This window comes from Musca domestica, unplaced genomic scaffold, assembly GCF_030504385.1.
Source record: "Musca domestica strain aabys unplaced genomic scaffold, Musca_domestica.polishedcontigs.V.1.1 3, whole genome shotgun sequence".
NCBI classification, from domain to species: domain Eukaryota; kingdom Metazoa; phylum Arthropoda; class Insecta; order Diptera; family Muscidae; genus Musca; species Musca domestica.
In genome coordinates, this window is record NW_026712299.1 from 11,056,966 (window position 1) to 11,076,407 (window position 19,442).

At 35.0% G+C, this 19,442-nt stretch overlaps 1 long non-coding RNA gene across 1 annotated transcript; it reads left to right on the forward strand.

Annotated features, from left to right (window-relative positions):
• The first annotated feature begins 9,273 nt into the window (after positions 1–9,273).
• On the forward strand, positions 9,274–10,026 carry LOC131803389 (uncharacterized). Its single transcript, XR_009342557.1, has 2 exons — positions 9,274–9,493; positions 9,815–10,026. It is a non-coding gene; the product is annotated as an uncharacterized LOC131803389 (long non-coding RNA).
• Positions 10,027–19,442: the final 9,416 nt, after the last annotated feature.

The following is a 19,442-nucleotide window of genomic DNA, read 5'->3' on the forward strand; positions in this document are numbered from 1 at the left end:
TTGCGGACGAGTGAGTTATAATAGAATTACCTAATTAATTAGAAAGGAATTTTGTTGGAGGAGTTGGAATGAGTTGGCATACATGTGGCTTGTATGATGTTGTATGTTACATGTTGTAGTAGATTTTTCGTCCTCTTAACGTAACATTATGTTATATTTTGTTTTTAGTAAAATATAGTTATTATTCGTAATAAAATTACCGTTATTGAAAACAACAGGTAAAAAAGTATAGGTCAGTTTTGCCGAAAGAGGTATATCCTCAGCCAATGTTGGATTATTTAAAAAAAAATTGACTTCTGTTATGAATTTTCAAACTGGAGTGGAGTGGGTTTGGAAAGAATGGGTCAAAATTGTCCATTTCCCATTGGGCCTAAATAAATGGTATAAATATTATTATAAGTATATATAAGAAAAACCGAACATTTATATCCAATTTATGTGAAATCATAAATTCCATATTCATCTCAGGATTCTGGGTGAGAGACATATATTTAGATATGGCAAGTTGTAAAAAATCGTTGAGTTGTTTCGCAATTTATGGCAGATAAAAGTATTGAAAATTTTGTCCCTTTATGAGTGAGGTACCAAAAAGCGTTCGCAGATATAAAGCATTTTCACAACAGATCTTCTGTTAGCAAAAATGTTTCTCAAAATTCTGAGTTCTGGGTCTGGGTAGCAAAAGAAATGGTCCGATCTCTACCATCTTTACAACAGATCTTGTGTTGATGGAAATATTGAAAATTTTGTCCCTTTATGAGTGAGGTACCAAAAAGCGTTCGCAGATATAAAACATCTTCACAACAGATCTTCTGTTAGCAAAAATGTTTTTCAAAATTCTGAGTTCTGGGTCAGGTAGCAAAAGAAATGCTTCGATCTCTACCATCTTTATAACAGATCTTATGTTGATGGAAATATTGAGATATACCATGTCTGGAATGGAATCGGATGTTGATTTCACTTTTTGTGAACTTCGTGGAAATTCAAAATTTTGAACGTTTGTTTTTCGTCTTACTGCCAGATCTTGGGTTCACAAAAATAGTAAGATGTGTTAAATTTTGAAGACAATCGACTCTTACATCATATTTTTTTAGAATTATAATTATTAAAAATTTTTAGACACTTGATGGAGTGGACCAATATTATCCATTTTGGCACGAGACCTAGAACTGACGCAAATATTAGGATTTACAAAATTAGACCAAAATCAGATTATTGCTGACCTTTCTGTGCAGAAAATATTTTTTTTGCAAATTTCGACTATTTGTGGGTAAAATACCAGAAGGAGTGGACCGATTTTGCCCACCTTAACACCAGACCTTGGGTTAATATTAATATTGGGATGTGTGAAATTTGAATAAATCAAAATTTTGACCATTTGTGCGGGAGGTACTTGATAGAGTGGACCGAAATGTCCTTTTTCACAACTGACCCAGCACTGACGCAAATATTAGAATTCGCAAAGAAAGGAAGGAAGAAAACAGCAAATTCACCAGAAATGGTCCGATATGTAAAGAAGCTACTTTATCGAAACTGGCGTCGGAGAGGCCGAAAAATGGCTCATGAGCTGAACATATCGCATTATTCCATTCGGCAAATATTGAAAATAAGGTCAGGGTAACGCCATTGAAGTTCGAAAAAAGTGCAAGAACTTACACCGCAACAGAAAGAAGACTCAAACGAGCTAAAGAGTTGCTTCGTTTGGCCGAAAGTGGTGAACTGCTGAATTTGGTTTTCTCCGAAGAGAAAACAATGGTGGGGGTCGCCATAAAAGCCAATGATCGCTCTCCGCTAGTATTAATCGCCGTGGCATTAGAATAAATGCCGAATATTATTTTGGAAGGCATATTAAAGCCTTGGGCACGCAAACATTTTGGCCTCAGACATTGGAGATTCCAACAGGACTCAGCACGTACCACCCAAGAATGGTTACAAGATGAGGTTCCTCGCTTCATTTCCAGCGCACAATGGCCACCAAAATCTCTGGATACCAATCCGTTGGACTATTGTGTCTCGAATATTTTGGAAAACAAGGTTGGAACTAAAAAATACCAAAGTGTCGATCACATCAAGCAAGCCCTTCACCGGGAATGTGACAAAATACCGCAGAGCAAGATTCGGGCAGCGTGTGACGGTTTCATTGGCCGTTTGAAGGCCATAATTCATGCCAAAGATGACCAATTTGAACAAATCTAAACTTATTCTAAAATTTGATGCTATATCCGACATAAAATTAAAAAAAAATGTAAAAAATTATTGCGGAATTATTGCGTTTGACTTTGTTGCAGTTTTTTTGCATCACCCTGTATATATTCATAATCATCATAAAATTCTATTTCAATTTAACAATGTCAGTCCACAGTATTTGACGTGCAGCTTAAAATCTGCAGAACAATTTGTATTGTGTCTTGGATGGTTGCTATTGGAAATGCGATATTTCGGTCCACATTTTCGAATAGCCCCCATATAACGGCACCTCCCGATATTCGGTATTTTGACGATTTTCGCCACATTTTTTCACTGCTTTCCATTTTCATACCAGACCTGACACTGATAAAAATATAGGATTTGAAAAAGTTTTTTTTTTAAAAAAATGGGCGATATTTTCTTGTTGTGAGGTAACGGAAGGAGTGGGTCCCCGAACTCGACCTAATTTGGATAATAGTATTACAATGTACCAAGTTTGGTCCAAATCGGATACTCCCTTCGAGAGTTTTCGACCGCAACAGCCAGCCAGGCAGATGGACGGACGGACGGACATCGTTAGATTGACTCCTAATGTCCTGAAACCGATTTGGTCTAACGAGACCTAGGGTCTAAATCCGTCATTTCAATGAGTTAGTGAGTGAGCTAGAGTGGGTATTTCCATGATTCCAACTAGTCAGATTCTCTGTATCTTCCTCATTATTTCGTTATTCACATTGCGGCAAAACGATTTTATTTAGAAAATCAAAAATGGCAATTCACATTCTATACACTGTAGCAACTTTCCCCGTACGTATGTATGTGCATAACTGTATTTCTTATTTTATAAAAATGTCACATTCGTCGTTTTCGCGATATCACCCCCTATATCACAACAAAAGAATAAAAAAAAACACAATATCGCAACATAAATAACAATGTCAAGATTTCCCCCATAACGGGAATATACGAACGCACAATCATTGCCAGACAGACAAACAAAGAGACGACCGAACGGACGGACGGACGTACCAGCACGCATTGTGCTGAAATTGTTAAACCATCATTTAGAAGAATGAACGGATACAACAACAAAAAATCGACACCGCTCGGGAAAAAAGGCGTAGGCTAAAAATACAAACAATGCCGTTAATATAACCATCAGCGGCAGCAGCAGCATTGCAGCGGCGGCGGAAGGAAACGGAAGCCTGCGAAACGTTAAGCATATGAGAAGACTTCTGTCAAATTACAGTCTTTGGTTTACTTTGATTTCACATGCCATGCAAATTGCCTCTGGGAGGGAAATATGCGATTACTCGGTCACACACTTGAAGGATATTCGGGGAGGGTGGTGAATGTTATTTGTTTTGTTGTTTGAGAATTATTTTGTTCCCATCTGGTATGTTTTATCGCTGCAGATACGAAAATATTTTGTTGTTGCTGTTGTTGTTCGGCTAATGTTAAGGATGGTGGTATTAAATTGTTAAAAAAGAAAAAAATAAAAAAAAAGGAATGTTGGAATTTAAAATTTTCTAAAATTTAAGTAGAGGACTTTATTTTTATACACTCCACCATAGTAAGGAGGGTAAATAAAGTTTGTCATTCCGTTTGTTACACCTCGAAATATACATTTTAGACCGTACAAAGTATATATATTCTTGATCAGCATAAAATTCTATGTCGAATTAGCAATGTCCGTCCAGCTGTCCGTCTGTGGAAATCACTCTAGCTTCCGAATGAATTGAAGTAGATTGATAACATTTTACTCAAATGTATATTATGTCTGGAGGACTATTGGTATTGAAAATGGGCCATGTAGGTCTACGTTTTGGTATAGTCTGATATTCGGTATTTTGTTGATTTTAATATTCACCGGAATTGTTTCCAATGTGGTATTTGAAGTTCGTAATGGATACTACAGCCAAAGACAGAAAATTGTCTGTGCAGGTCCATGTTTTCATATAGCCCTCATATAACGGAACCTCCCGATTTTCTGTATCTTGATGATTTTAGCGACATTATTCACCGGAATTGTTTCCAATTTGGTATTTGAAGTTCGTAATGGATACTACAGCCTAAGACAGAAAATTGTTTTTGCAGGTCCACGTCTTCATATAGCCCCCATATAACGGAACCTCCCAATTTCCTGTATCTTGATGATTTTAGCGACATTATTCACCGGAATTGTTCCAAATTTGGTATTTGATGTTCGTAATGGGTGTTACAGCCTAAGACAGAAAATTGTCTGTGCATGTCCACGTCTTCGTATAGCCCCCATATAACGGCTCCCCCCGATATTCGGTATTTTGATGATTTTAGCTACATTATTCACCGGAATTGTTTGAAATTTGGTATTTTATGTTCGTAATGGGTGCTACAGCCTAAGACAGAAAATTGTCTGTGCAGGTCATGTCTTAGTATAGCCCCCATATAACGGAACATCCCGATATTCGGTATTTTGATGATTTTAGCGACATTATTTACCGATTTTTTTAAGTTTCGCATTTGAACATTGTGATGGCTTATGACAAAAGTTACCTATGCATGTCCATGTCATCGTATAGACCCTAATATAACAGCTGCATTCGGTATTATTAAGATTTGAACAGAATTTTTAACGGATTTTATTGTTTTTCAGAATTGCCAAATTCGTTCCAAATGGTGGAGGGTATTCAAAGTTCGTCCCGGCCGAACGTAGCATTTTACTTACTTGTTTTGGAGAGAAATGGGGTGGATATGATATGGGCTCCTAAATATACCTTGTGTGACAAAAAATATTTTTTTTTACCTCCGTGCCTCAGCAATAAATATATCTTCCTCTGAAGATACCTAAATAAAAAAATGTAAATTTTTTAAATTTAAATCCGAATTTTTTGTAACTTCAATTTTGGGAGTCTCAGAGGCTATGTAACCTTCTTCAACTGATTGCCTACACATAATCCAGAAGAAATAGCTTGTACTCTCTCCTTCTTCACGAAGAAATAGCTTGTACTCTCCCACGTCTTCATATAGCCCCCATATAACGGAACCTCCCAATTTCCTGTATCTTGATGATTTTAGCGACATTATTCACCGGAATTGTTCCAAATTTGGTATTTGATGCTCGTAATGGGTGTTACAGCCTAAGACAGAAAATTGTCTGTGCATGTCCACGTCTTCGTATAGCCCCCATATAACGGCTCCCCCCGATATTCGGTATTTTGATGATTTTAGCTACATTATTCACCGGAATTGTTTGAAATTTGGTATTTTATGTTCGTAATGGGTGCTACAGCCTAAGACAGAAAATTGTCTGTGCAGGTCATGTCTTAGTATAGCCCCCATATAACGGAACATCCCGATATTCGGTATTTTGATGATTTTAGCGACATTATTTACCGATTTTTTTAAGTTTCGCATTTGAACATTGTGATGGCTTATGACAAAAGTTACCTATGCATGTCCATGTCATCGTATAGACCCTAATATAACAGCTACATTCGGTATTATTAAGATTTGAACAGAATTTTTAACGGATTTTATTGTTTTTCAGAATTGCCAAATTCGTTCCAAATGGTGGAGGGTATTCAAAGTTCGTCCCGGCCGAACGTAGCATTTTACTTACTTGTTTTGGAGAGAAATGGGGTGGATATGATATGGGCTCCTAAATATACCTTGTGTGACAAAAAATATTTTTTTTTACCTCCGTGCCTCAGCAATAAATATATCTTCCTCTGAAGATACCTAAATAAAAAAATGTAAATTTTTTAAATTTAAATCCGAATTTTTTGTAACTTCAATTTTGGGAGTCTCAGAGGCTATGTAACCTTCTTCAACTGATTGCCTACACATAATCCAGAAGAAATAGCTTGTACTCTCTCCTTCTTCACGAAGAAATAGCTTGTACTCTCCCACGTCTTCATATAGCCCCCATATAACGGAACCTCCCAATTTCCTGTATCTTGATGATTTTAGCGACATTATTCACCGGAATTGTTCCAAATTTGGTATTTGATGTTCGTAATGGGTGTTACAGCCTAAGACAGAAAATTGTCTGTGCATGTCACGTCTTCGTATAGCCCCCATATAACGGCTCCCCCCGATATTCGGTATTTTGATGATTTTAGCTACATTATTCACCGGAATTGTTTGAAATTTGGTATTTTATGTTCGTAATGGGTGCTACAGCCTAAGACAGAAAATTGTCTGTGCAGGTCATGTCTTCGTATAGCCCCCATATAACGGAACATCCCGATATTCGGTATTTTGATGATTTTAGCGACATTATTTACCGATTTTTTTAAGTTTCGCATTTGAACATTGTGATGGCTTATGACAAAAGTTACCTATGCATGTCCATGTCATCGTATAGACCCTAATATAACAGCTACATTCGGTATTATTAAGATTTGAACAGAATTTTTAACGGATTTTATTGTTTTTCAGAATTGCCAAATTCGTTCCAAATGGTGGAGGGTATTCAAAGTTCGTCCCGGCCGAACGTAGCATTTTACTTACTTGTTTTGGAGAGAAATGGGGTGGATATGATATGGGCTCCTAAATATACCTTGTGTGACAAAAAATATTTTTTTTACCTCCGTGCCTCAGCAATAAATATATCTTCCTCTGAAGATACCTAAATAAAAAAATGTAAATTTTTTAAATTTAAATCCGAATTTTTTGTAACTTCAATTTTGGGAGTCTCAGAGGCTATGTAACCTTCTTCAACTGATTGCCTACACATAATCCAGAAGAAATAGCTTGTACTCTCTCCTTCTTCACGAAGAAATAGCTTGTACTCTCCCACGTCTTCATATAGCCCCCATATAACGGAACCTCCCAATTTCCTGTATCTTGATGATTTTAGCGACATTATTCACCGGAATTGTTCCAAATTTGGTATTTGATGTTCGTAATGGGTGTTACAGCCTAAGACAGAAAATTGTCTGTGCATGTCCACGTCTTCGTATAGCCCCCATATAACGGCTCCCCCCGATATTCGGTATTTTGATGATTTTAGCTACATTATTCACCGGAATTGTTTGAAATTTGGTATTTTATGTTCGTAATGGGTGCTACAGCCTAAGACAGAAAATTGTCTGTGCAGGTCATGTCTTCGTATAGCCCCCATATAACGGAACATCCCGATATTCGGTATTTTGATGATTTTAGCGACATTATTTACCGATTTTTTTAAGTTTCGCATTTGAACATTGTGATGGCTTATGACAAAAGTTACCTATGCATGTCCATGTCATCGTATAGACCCTAATATAACAGCTACATTCGGTATTATTAAGATTTGAACAGAATTTTTAACGGATTTTATTGTTTTTCAGAATTGCCAAATTCGTTCCAAATGGTGGAGGGTATTCAAAGTTCGTCCCGGCCGAACGTAGCATTTTACTTACTTGTTTTGGAGAGAAATGGGGTGGATATGATATGGGCTCCTAAATATACCTTGTGTGACAAAAAATATTTTTTTTTACCTCCGTGCCTCAGCAATAAATATATCTTCCTCTGAAGATACCTAAATAAAAAAATGTAAATTTTTTAAATTTAAATCCGAATTTTTTGTAACTTCAATTTTGGGAGTCTCAGAGGCTATGTAACCTTCTTCAACTGATTGCCTACACATAATCCAGAAGAAATAGCTTGTACTCTCTCCTTCTCTCGCTATCTCTGCAGTTTTCAATCTTCTACAACGTCCTCCATGCGTAGGGTATCAGAAGTTCATAGCAACCTAACAAATATTTAAACTTTTTTCCAAACAAATCACAAAACGCCAAATGAGGAATTACAACAATGGCATTAACCTACTCACACGACACAAACACAAAATTCAACGGGAAATCCACTTCATGAATACGAAAACCAATCGCCCGAACGAACGACAGCGACAAGTTGAGATTTTAAGATTGTTAAGGGAGAAATCAGTACCCAACAAGGAATTCACATCATGTAATTTAAACATAACGAACAAGCGAAGGAAAACAAACGAATCGAATTGAAATTATGCAAATGTTTGCAAATTATATGAAATCAGAATGAATCACCCAAAACACACACACACACACACATACGCACCCAATGGGTGGTAAGGGGGTTAGGCGAACAATGGCAAAGCTGAGATTTGATTCGTTTGACAATGAAAGTCAAGTGAAAATTCAATGAAATTAGCATTTTGGAAAAATTCAAAGCAGCTTAAGGGCTTAAAGATTCCCTCAATTTCGTATTGATTGATGGTTATGGTGCGTGTGGAGGTTGGTCTGTAAATAACATCGATTCGAAGAGAATACGACATTTTTTATAGAATAACTTAAATAAAATGGAATGGTGAAGGTGGGTTTAAGGTAAAAGTAGAAACCTATTGTTTTTTAATAAAAATAAAAAATATTTGGAGGTTGAAATAGACCACAAAAATTTTCTCTGATTTTTCAGTTGCTCTACTGATCACAATTTTGTATGTTCATCCGACAATATTTAGGGAGTAAAATGGATCACAAATTCGGCCGCGACGATATTTTTATATCCTCCATCACTTTGTTTATCGAAATAAAATTAAATAACGAAAAAGTTGAATATATTAAGTTAGTATGGCAATCCGTTTTAACTAAAAACAAGTAAAAAAGCTGTGAGTTCCAAACTTTGAATAACCTCCACCCTTACTCCGTTACTGTTAAAATCGTAAAAATACCGAATGTAGCTGTATATTAGGGTCTATCAGGCATGTCACAGAAGTTTTACGAAATCGATTTATTTCACCTTTTCCAAATCGTTACGATTTGCTTTTGCTTCTTCAGCACTCGTACGTTTTGACTAATCCGGAAAAAAAATCATTTCACATTTTTGAAATAAAAATATGGTAACTCCACGAAAAAAAAGTCGTAAACAAATTATTGACAATTAAAAAAGGAGTTTAAATTGTTTTTTATAATATAAACACCAAAAGTAAAAATGCCAGGGGCTTCAATACTTGCTGTAATGGATGAAGAAATAAATCAGCGGTCTACTGAAAAAATTCGTGAGCAATGAGTTATTTTCAAATTTATTTTAATAATAATTTATTTCTAAAGATTTATAACTTATTATCGGCTAAATAAAGAAGCTTTTGTTTTAGTTTTAGAAAAAATTTCTCCCCACCTCAAACGTTCCAATATACCGGCTATTATCCAGCTTGCAACAACGCTTAGGTTTTTGGCTACGGGTGCATTTCAAGGAGTTATAGGTAGATCAATTGCCAATGTAGAAACATTATTAAAAGCAGCTGGAATGCATGATCTTGGTCTATCTTTTTTATTTAAAATCGAAGTGGTCTGCTTTGAAGTTGAGGGTGAAAAATTAAGCTCTTCGTTTTCAGATTCACTTAAAACTAATTGACTTGATTTTCGAGTTCTTGGAATATGTGTAGATGATGACGAATCAAAGTTTTCTTTTTCAGAACAACTGAGGTCTAATTCACTTACAAAATCCACCAACTCCATCGACACTTTTAAACAATCCGCAAATTCTGATTAAACTGTTCTCGTGTTCACTGAAAACATATTGATTGATATCACCACCACCAGTTCCTCGCAAGTCCTTTTTATTATGGCACATCTTCGCCTTAACATTTCCTTTCCAATCTGACCAAACTTTCTTCCATTCTTTACAGGTTTTACTTGGTGGACCTGAACTATTCAGCAAAGCTGTCAATTCCGTCCATAGAGAATCAACAACAACCTTATCACCTTTTACATAGCCCCTGGCAATATCGTGATGTTTATCCATAAAATTGATAAAAATTTTGTCCTGTTTAACGTTTCGGTGTTTGCCCCTAAAGTATAAAATAAATTAAATAAACAGTTTTTGACGAAAATTTAGAAATATGTATGTAAATACTTACATTTTTGCCCGATTGACTGAAGCGCTCTGTCTCAAACCAAACAATTAATTGTTTTTTTGTTTTTCCCCTTTCTTGCTTTTTGGTCTGTCAGTTGTACATTTCTACACCTTCTTCTTCAACACATATGGCAATAATTCAACAATACAAGTCTGCCGTTCATTTCTGCATATTTTTTTGCGTTTTCATCATGGATTAGAAAAATAATAGATTTTTTTGTAAAATTAATTCCAAAAACATGTTCGTTCTAAGAGAATTTGGTTGATACAATATTTTCTGTTAAATGTATGTGTCTTCTATTTATTTTTTACGTTAAAATCACTAAACATTTCAATTTCACCCTGCTTTTTGAAAGTGATATCAAAACGCAAAATTTTTGCGTTTTCCGTTTTTTAGAGAAGCTAAAACCGTTTTCGTTTTCACTCTTGAACGATTTTACATTCTGTGACATGCCTGTATATGTCGACGTGGACCTGCATAGGCAACAATTGCCACAAGCTATTACAATATACAAATTCGAAATTTGAAAAATAAAATCTGTTTATAATGTAGGTAAAATGATCAAAATACCGAACATCGGGAGGTACGGTTATATGGGGGCTATACGAAGACGTGGACCTGCACAGACAATTTTCCGTTTTGTACTGTAATATATATTTCGAACTTCAAATACCAATTTGGATACAATTCCGGTAAATAATGTCGCTAAAGTCATCAAAACACCGCATATCGGGAGGTACTGTTATATGGGGGCTATACGAAGACGTGGACCTACATGGCCCATTTTCAACACCAAAAGTCCTCCAGACATCATATACATTTGAGTAAAATTTTATCAATCTATTTCAACTCGTTCGGAAGCTAGGGTGACTTCCACAGACGGATAGACGGACGGACATTGCTAAATCGACATAGAATTTTATGCTGATCAAGAATATATATACTTTGTGGGGTCTAAAATGTATATTGTGAGGTGTTACAAACGGAATTACAAACTTAATATACCCTCCATACTATGGTGGAGTGCACAACAAGTAAGCAACGGCTGTGGCTGTGCGGGGCCGACTATGTGATATCCTTCAAAACTACAATATGTTAGAAGCCCTTTAATGTCCAAATCCATTTTGGAAGATTTCGCTTTTGAAATTATGTCACGGAGCACTGCTCAGTTATTACCCTTAGCATTTTGAACATGGACATTTGCCCAATACTTTCGCACTCTGTAATGCTGTTAGTTGTTGTGGTTCATTTTACAGCTAAGATAATCCAATGGTCATCCAAAATGCCAGAATTCTCCCCTGCTCTTAACTCTCTTCTCCGGCGAGTCGATTGGCTTCAATTGTGTGATCAGGACTTATTTTCTGTTTTTGGTTGATATGAATCCCTAAATATTTTGCCATCATCTCCAAAAGCAAGAAAACCCTTCGTAACTCCAAATATAGACTCATCTACATGATTTGCGTGTCTACGATGTTTGGCTAAATTCATCAACGAAATCAGCATTAAAAAGCCAGAAGTTCGCCTTTTGGTAATGCTGGTATTTTTTCACGCAAAATTAGTGATCCATTGTTCCCGTTGTCCTAAACTCTAACTTAATGCGAGATTTCGTGTAATTTGGTTTCTATTTGTGACCTTTGTAACGGCTGCAAAATCAGGAAAATTTTTAGTTGTTGGTTCATTTCAACCCCTTATATATTGCAGACATCTTGGAAAACAATAGGCCTAGCCCTTCTGAGCCCAACCCTACCCTTATGAAAATTTTCGTGAGGATCGGACGATAATTGCAATGGGTATATAAAAACCCCAACCTGTGTTCAATATTATAATTCAAATTAAAAAAATCGCATGCGATAAAAATATATCGCAAAATACTACAATATCGCAATATACTACAAAATTTATAACAATTAATTAACATCATTATTGGCATCTTTCTGTACGATTTTTTAGATTTTATTCTTTTACGCCAAGAGGGCAATCTAAATTGACAACATCGGTCCAGCCATTCATGAGATATAAGCAATCTATCTACCTATTTACCTATTCTTTTGTATATATTTCGCTATATATATCCGATATATTTACTATCGGCATCTACGTGATGGTCAGAAATGACCTGTTTGTCTATTTGTGTTTTCGCCAGGATTAAAAATATTCGCGGTTTAATGGAAAATTTGACTTTCATTTAACACAAATGTTATGGTCGATTTCACCCACTAAATATTACCCGATAACAACTGGAAGACTTCTGGCCAGCCCTAAGCTCTAGCTCCGTACTAACTTTAGCGTCAATTGGTCTATAATTGCAACCTGTAGCAACTGCAAAATCAGGAAATTTTTCAGTTTTTGATCCATTTCAACCCCTAAGTATTATGCGATCATCTCGAAAAGCAATAGGCTTCTATTTCGGCCCTCCATTATAAATTTCGTGAAGATTGAGCCATAATTGCGACCTGTAGAGTGATTACAAATTAACATGGATAGACGGACGGACGGACATACATAGCTAGATCGAGCTCGGCTAGAGAGGAGGATTCATATCCTATGTGGGAAACCAATATTTCGAGGTTTTACACAATTTTTGGCCCAATCAAACTTATAATACCCCCAACACGTAGTGTTGTAGGGTGTAAAAAGTGACCAATGACTCAATTTATAACATTTTAACGTCAGTATTCCTTATCAATATAAAATCGCATACCAATCACTATTTAATATAATAAATGCATTTTAAAAGAAAGCAATAACTTTGAAGAAATATGTAAAACAAAGGTTAACAATACACAAAAAATAGACAAAACTAAATTATGTAGATTTTTTGCAAACCATTGAAGGCACCATTCTATAGTTGTTCACGGACACAAATATATATATTTTTTTAATTTTAGCAATCATAAATTTTTTTTTATAAAGTTGAAAAGATCCAACACCCTAATTGTATGTAAAAAACCGTGATTGAAAAGTCATTGTACTTTTTCGCAGTAACTTGAACTTTCGCCGCCACAATCTATCTCAAGACTTTAGGTAGATATTAACGCAGAATTGTAACCAGACGACAAAAAATAAAGCCTCAAGAAAGAAAATAAAACAAATAAAAGTAAGAATGAGTTTGATACAACCCTTGCCATAAGTGATGGGATTTTGTCACAAAGGGCCTTTATTAAGGTATATTATAAGAATATATTTCTTTTTTTATTTTCGATAACTTAACAATATTTCGTGCTATAATTTGGATAACTTCAAGCCCTACATAAAACATACACATTTACATGAATGTCACAATATATAACCTAAGAAAATAGGTGTAATTGTAATGTTCAAGAATTCTAAAGATATCAATTATAACAGATACTGTATGTATTTTAATTCTCACATCACATTGCTAGGATAAGTGTGCCTAAGTTCGGCATGTCCCAATAGTCCCCTCTTTTTATTTTTAAGCCCAAATAAATGAAACTATTATAACTAAATGTATTTTGTTTATTGTCAGCTATCTTTGTGTACAATTTCGCTAAGAAACGATGATTTATTCTAATAAAAATTAAATTTTTGTCTATGAAGGTCCTCAACAATCCATATTCTTAAGAAAAGAACAATAGAGACTTCGAATCAGTTTAACTAAACAAAAGTATTATATTTTAATGAATTAATTTATTATTATTATTAGTTATGCTTACAAAAAAATTGGTATGCCGACTGTTGGAACATGCCATACCGACAATTGGCAAGTTGTGCCGACTACTGGCAAACCAGCATTGTTTTAATAAAACTACAAATTTATGAAATTTAATAAAAATTTATTAAAACTTTTTTCATTATTGCAAAAACTATACAAAATTTCAAATCTGAATAAATTAACTTTGTAATAATTGAAAATTTCCATTCAGAAATGTGAGCGATTAAAACGCGAAAATCCTAAAAGTGGCGACTACTGGTACACTTACCCTATGTGACGTATGATTTATTAACAAGCTTCAGTACTAGTACTTATACGCTTTTACACCCAGCCGTATCGAATTGGTATAAAATTCATTTGATGTAAGACTTTTGCTGGAAAATGAAGAAGTAGTGTTGTTTATGTGTGTTTATACATTTTTAAATTTCTAGCATTCCAGGAAGCGCTAAAAATAAGTTTCACAATAATTATGTAATGTTTTTTCCTCCTCTGTAGTATACCCAAACTTTGCATATCGCAATACCACAAATGATTCGGAAAATTTGTTCGGATGTTAAAGTCTTTGAATCATCGTCGTTTTCCAAAGTGAAAATAAGATTTACATCGTTCTAATCCATCTAAGCATTAATCCTACAATAAAAAGATACATTTCAAAATTTTGGACTAAAATAGTATTAATATTCCCTTTTTGCTAATAAGTATCAATTGTCCCTCAGAAAGTTGATGTTAATTCATATAGGGGGCCCACATGAGTAAATAAACTACAAATTTTAGGTTTAACAAGTATATATTTTTTATATGTTTGTCCTATGTTTACGCTCTCTGTCGTGCTGATCGGTATTCAAAACAATACCACAAAAAAGTTGTGATCCATTTTTACCGCTAAATATAAACCAATAGTCATCCAAAATGCTAGATTTCTGCTAGAGTTATGGTCGTTATAACCTGTTACATATTGTTCGATATCTTAAAAACAAAAGGTAATATTCTGATTAGCCTAAAAAACATAAATATTAAATATTTTGAAATCATCCCTAACAATGGGCATCTATTCTAAAAAATGCTAAATTTGGTGAGGATCGTATCATAATTGCGGCCTGTAGGGTGATTACAAATTAACATGGACAGGCGGGCGGACACACATAGCAAGATCAACCAAATCCCAAATTCTTTTACGGGCCAAACTTCTTCTTCACCATACAATAAACTCTCTACACTACGCAAAATTTCAGATAGAACCTCTTAAATTTGATACAGGCAAATGGGTTTTATATGGAATCATTTGTACAAAATATGTAAGAGTATACCCGGATTAAGAGTATACTCCGATTTTTATACCCTACGCCACACATAGTATGGAGGGTATATTAAATTCGTCATTCCGTTTGTAACTAGTCGAAATAATAACCTTAGATCTAACAAAGGATATATATTTTTGATCAACGCATCGGCGGAGTTCTTTGTGAATAATTTACCCCCTGAAAGATAATTTTCTTTATAGGTCTACGATATCGTGTGTCTTCCATTTAATGGTACCTCCCGATATTTGGTATTTTCATGATTATAGCCACATTTTTCAATAAAATGGTCTGAAAGTCCACACAATTGAATATAGCACCCCATTTAACGGTCCCCCGATATTAGGAATTTTTCGGACCGGCCGAACTTAGATGCTTTTGTGCATGGTTATATTTCAGCTATTTTCGGGGTTTTGGCCACATTTTTCAATTTATTTCGCATTTATGTCAGTGTTTCGGAGTAGCGCTCATGTAAAGGTACCCCCTGATTTTACCTATTTCGAGGGTCTTGAACACATCTTTCAATCGATTTGGCTAGATAACCATCTTAAATAATAATTTCAACTCAGATATATATAATGGTAAAGTCCCTATATAACGGTACCTCCCAGGTTCACTATTTTCAGCCAGATTTTTGAATTTGCATGCTTTAAAAATATGCATTAAAGACTAAAACTGCGGGTCGGAAAAAAATAATATATACTTTGGATATATATTCAATCCTTGAAGGCCCCGAATATGATATTACTCAATCCTTTAGTCTACATCTATTACTTTTTGTGTTAGCAAAGTTGTGTTAGCAAAGTCTTAAATATTTGCTGTCTTGTTGTTTTCTTGATAAAATCCTAAAGGGATTAAACGCCTACTGTGAATGAAAACGGCTGAAACAGTATCAGGCACACCAGACATCTTCTTGGTAAAAAGGGATAAGAATATTGTGTTTCTTCTTTATTTGTCTGCTTTTCAATCAATTGTCCTTTTGTGGCTGGCTGACTGGCTGGACATTAAACGTTGTCTTTCAGTTCTAGTTTTTTTTTCATATTTTTAGTTGAATTATTTTTAGAATTTAAGATAAAAAGAAGAAGGTATTTTTAATAAATATAGTCGGAGAATTTTTTTTTATTAATTATTATTATCAGCGTTTTTAAATGGGTTTATATATTACTTAAAGTTTAATTAATCTCGCGCTAACACAAGACAAATTGTTCAGTCAGAGCTGCATTTTACTAGCTAGCTAGTCTAGCTTTTTCAAAGACAGTAAATGCTTACAATTTTTGACATTGCAAATATAAACTAATGAAATGGAAACAAGGGAAGCCAGTAAGGAGAGGTCAAAAGTCGGGCGGGCCGATTATATGAGATCCTACACCACTATGCGTATTTAGTAGAGATCCCGTAACAAAACCAGTAAAGAAAGTCTTAAAGTCGGGCGGGGCCGACTTTATGAAACCCTACACCACTTTGCTAATTTAGTTGAGCTCCGCATAACAATTAAAAGTTTTTATGGGAGAATTCAATCATACACGCAGTGATTATAACTATAATTTAAAGTTCAAAGGACTAAATATGCCGAAGCTAATGTATCTTTTAAATTCGGACTTGTATTGCCCACTTGGTGCACAATTAATTTGAAATCGGATAAAAATATATATGGGAGCTACATCCAAATCGGAACCGATCTCGCTAAAATTTGGCAAAGATATTTCTGAGCTGTATTTGATATATTTCCCTGAATATCGTTGTTACGGAGTGCTTATTACGGCTGTGGGTAACAAATATAACAAATCGAATGAACAGTATATATGGGAGCTATAGCTATATCTGAACCGATCTTCACCAAATTTGACATACTGGCTTCTAGACTCAATTCGGTCGTAAGTGCCAAATTTCATCCCATTTGGGCAAATATTAGACGTTTGGTGCACAATCAAAGGTAAATCGGACAAAGTTATATATGGAAGCTATATCCAAATCTGAACTGATCTCGATAAAATTAAGCAAATGTATTTCTGAGCTGTATTTGATATATTTCCCCAAATATTGTTGTTACAGAGTGCATATTACGTCTGCGGAGGACAAAAATAACAAATCGGATGTACAATATATATGGGAGTTATAGCTATATCTGAACCGATTTCGATCAAATTTGGTATACTTAATTTCAGGTCCAATCTGATCGTTCGTGCAAAATTCCATACTATTCGGACTGATATTACACGTTTGGTGCACAATAAAAGGCAAATCGGACGAAGATATATATGTGAGCTATATCTAAATTTTGACCGATTATCTCCAATTTCAATAGGGTTCGTCCTTGGGCCAAACAAATGATTTGTGCAAAATTTCATCTGGATAGGACAATAAATGCGAACTGTACTTTGTTTACAAAAATACATGGACAGACGGACGGACGGACATGCATAAATCGACTCAGAATGTGATTCTATGTAGATCATCAAAAGGAACTATGGGTCTATCTCGTTTCCTTTTGCCTGTTACAAACAAATGCACAAAGACATAATACCCTGACCACCTTGCGGTGTAGGGTATAAAAAGTTTATAGTGGGAATTTATGTGAATTACATCATACCAACAGTGAACCTCTTTTAAATGAGTATCGTGGATTAAGAGTAGTCACAATTTGGGAACTATATCCCTTTGTACCTCTAGTACCAAATAACGTTGCTGTATAGTGCATGATATGACTTCGATAAGAATTACATTAAAAATGAAAAAATATTTATTGGAGCAATACATATATATATAGGACCGAGTTTCAGTTAATGGAAAGATTCGGAAAGATAATCTAATCCAATATAATAAAATCAAATTCGACCTGGTATTACATATATGGCGAACAATAACCGTAAAATCGAAAGAAGAAGTACATATATCGAAAGTATCAATTATACCTGTTGTGGAGTGCATGTTACGCATGTGTGGGACTTTAACAACAAATCGAATGAAACATATATATGGGAGCAATAGCTATATCCGTACCGATTTTCATAAAATTCGAAGTACTTGTTTCTATGATGAATTCAGTCGGAATTGCCAAGATTTAGTTCATTTGGGCTGATATTAGCCATTTGGTACACAATAGACTTGATATCGCATTAAGATATATATGGGAGCTATATCCAAATCTGATCCGATATTGATAAGATTCGGTAGAGGTATTTCTAGGCTGTATTTGATATTTGGTAATTCTTGTGGTGTGCACATTCCGCTTATAAGGGAGTTCAACACCAAATCGGATGAAACATATATGTGGGAGCTATATCACCTGAACCGATTTCCACCAAACTATCTTCTACAGCGAATTCCGTCCATTTGAGCTGATATTGACCATTTGGTGCACAATGAACCTGAAATCGGATAAAGAGCTGTATCTGATATCTGGCAGAAAGTTCTGTGTTGTGGAGTGCATATTACGCATGTGAGGGACTTAAAACCCCAAATCGGATGAAACATATATACATAGGATCTATAGCTACATCTGAAGCGAGTTTCTTCAAATTTGATGTACTTACTTCCAGACTCAATTTGGTCGGATGTGCCAACATTCATGTCATTTAGACTGATATTGGCCAATTAACCCGAAATCACCAGTCCGATTTATATTGGAGCTATATCCAAATTTGAACCGATTCTCACAAATTTCAATGGGTTTCGTTCTTAGGCCAAACGAATGTTGTTTGGAAAATTTCATCTCAGTCGGATAAAAACTGCAACCTGCATTTTGTTCACAAAAAAAAAAAAAAAAAAAAACAAGTAAAGAAACATTAAGTTCGGCCGGGCCAAACTTATAATACAATCCACCTTAAGGTAAAAGAAACATTAGAAGAAATGTGGCAAAAACCATTAAAATGCCGAATATCGGGAGGTACCGTTATATGGGGGCTATACCAAAACGTGGACCTATAATTACAATGGTTCGGCTCACGAACTAGGAACCATTATGACCCACAAATACCAATTTTTAGACAAATCAGTGAAAAAATGTGGCAAAAACCATCAAAATACCGAATATCGGGAGGTACTGTTATATGGGGGATATACCAAACCAAATACATGCAATGTTTCGCCAAAAGAGCTAGAACCCATTATGACCAACAATCGTTAAGTCGACTTAGAATTTTATGTTGATTATAAATATATATACTTTATGGGATCTAAGACGAATATTTAAGGATGTTACAAACGGAATGGCAAAGTTAATATACCCTCCTTTCCAAGGTGGAGGGTATAAAAACATGGACAGACGGATGGACGGAAAGACGGACTGACATGCATTAATCGACTGAGAAAGTAAATCTATGAAAATCCACCAAATCGGATAAAACATATGAATGGCAGCTACAGCTATATCTGGACCGATTTTCACCAAATTGGAAATACTTGTTTCTAGGATGGATTCAGTAGA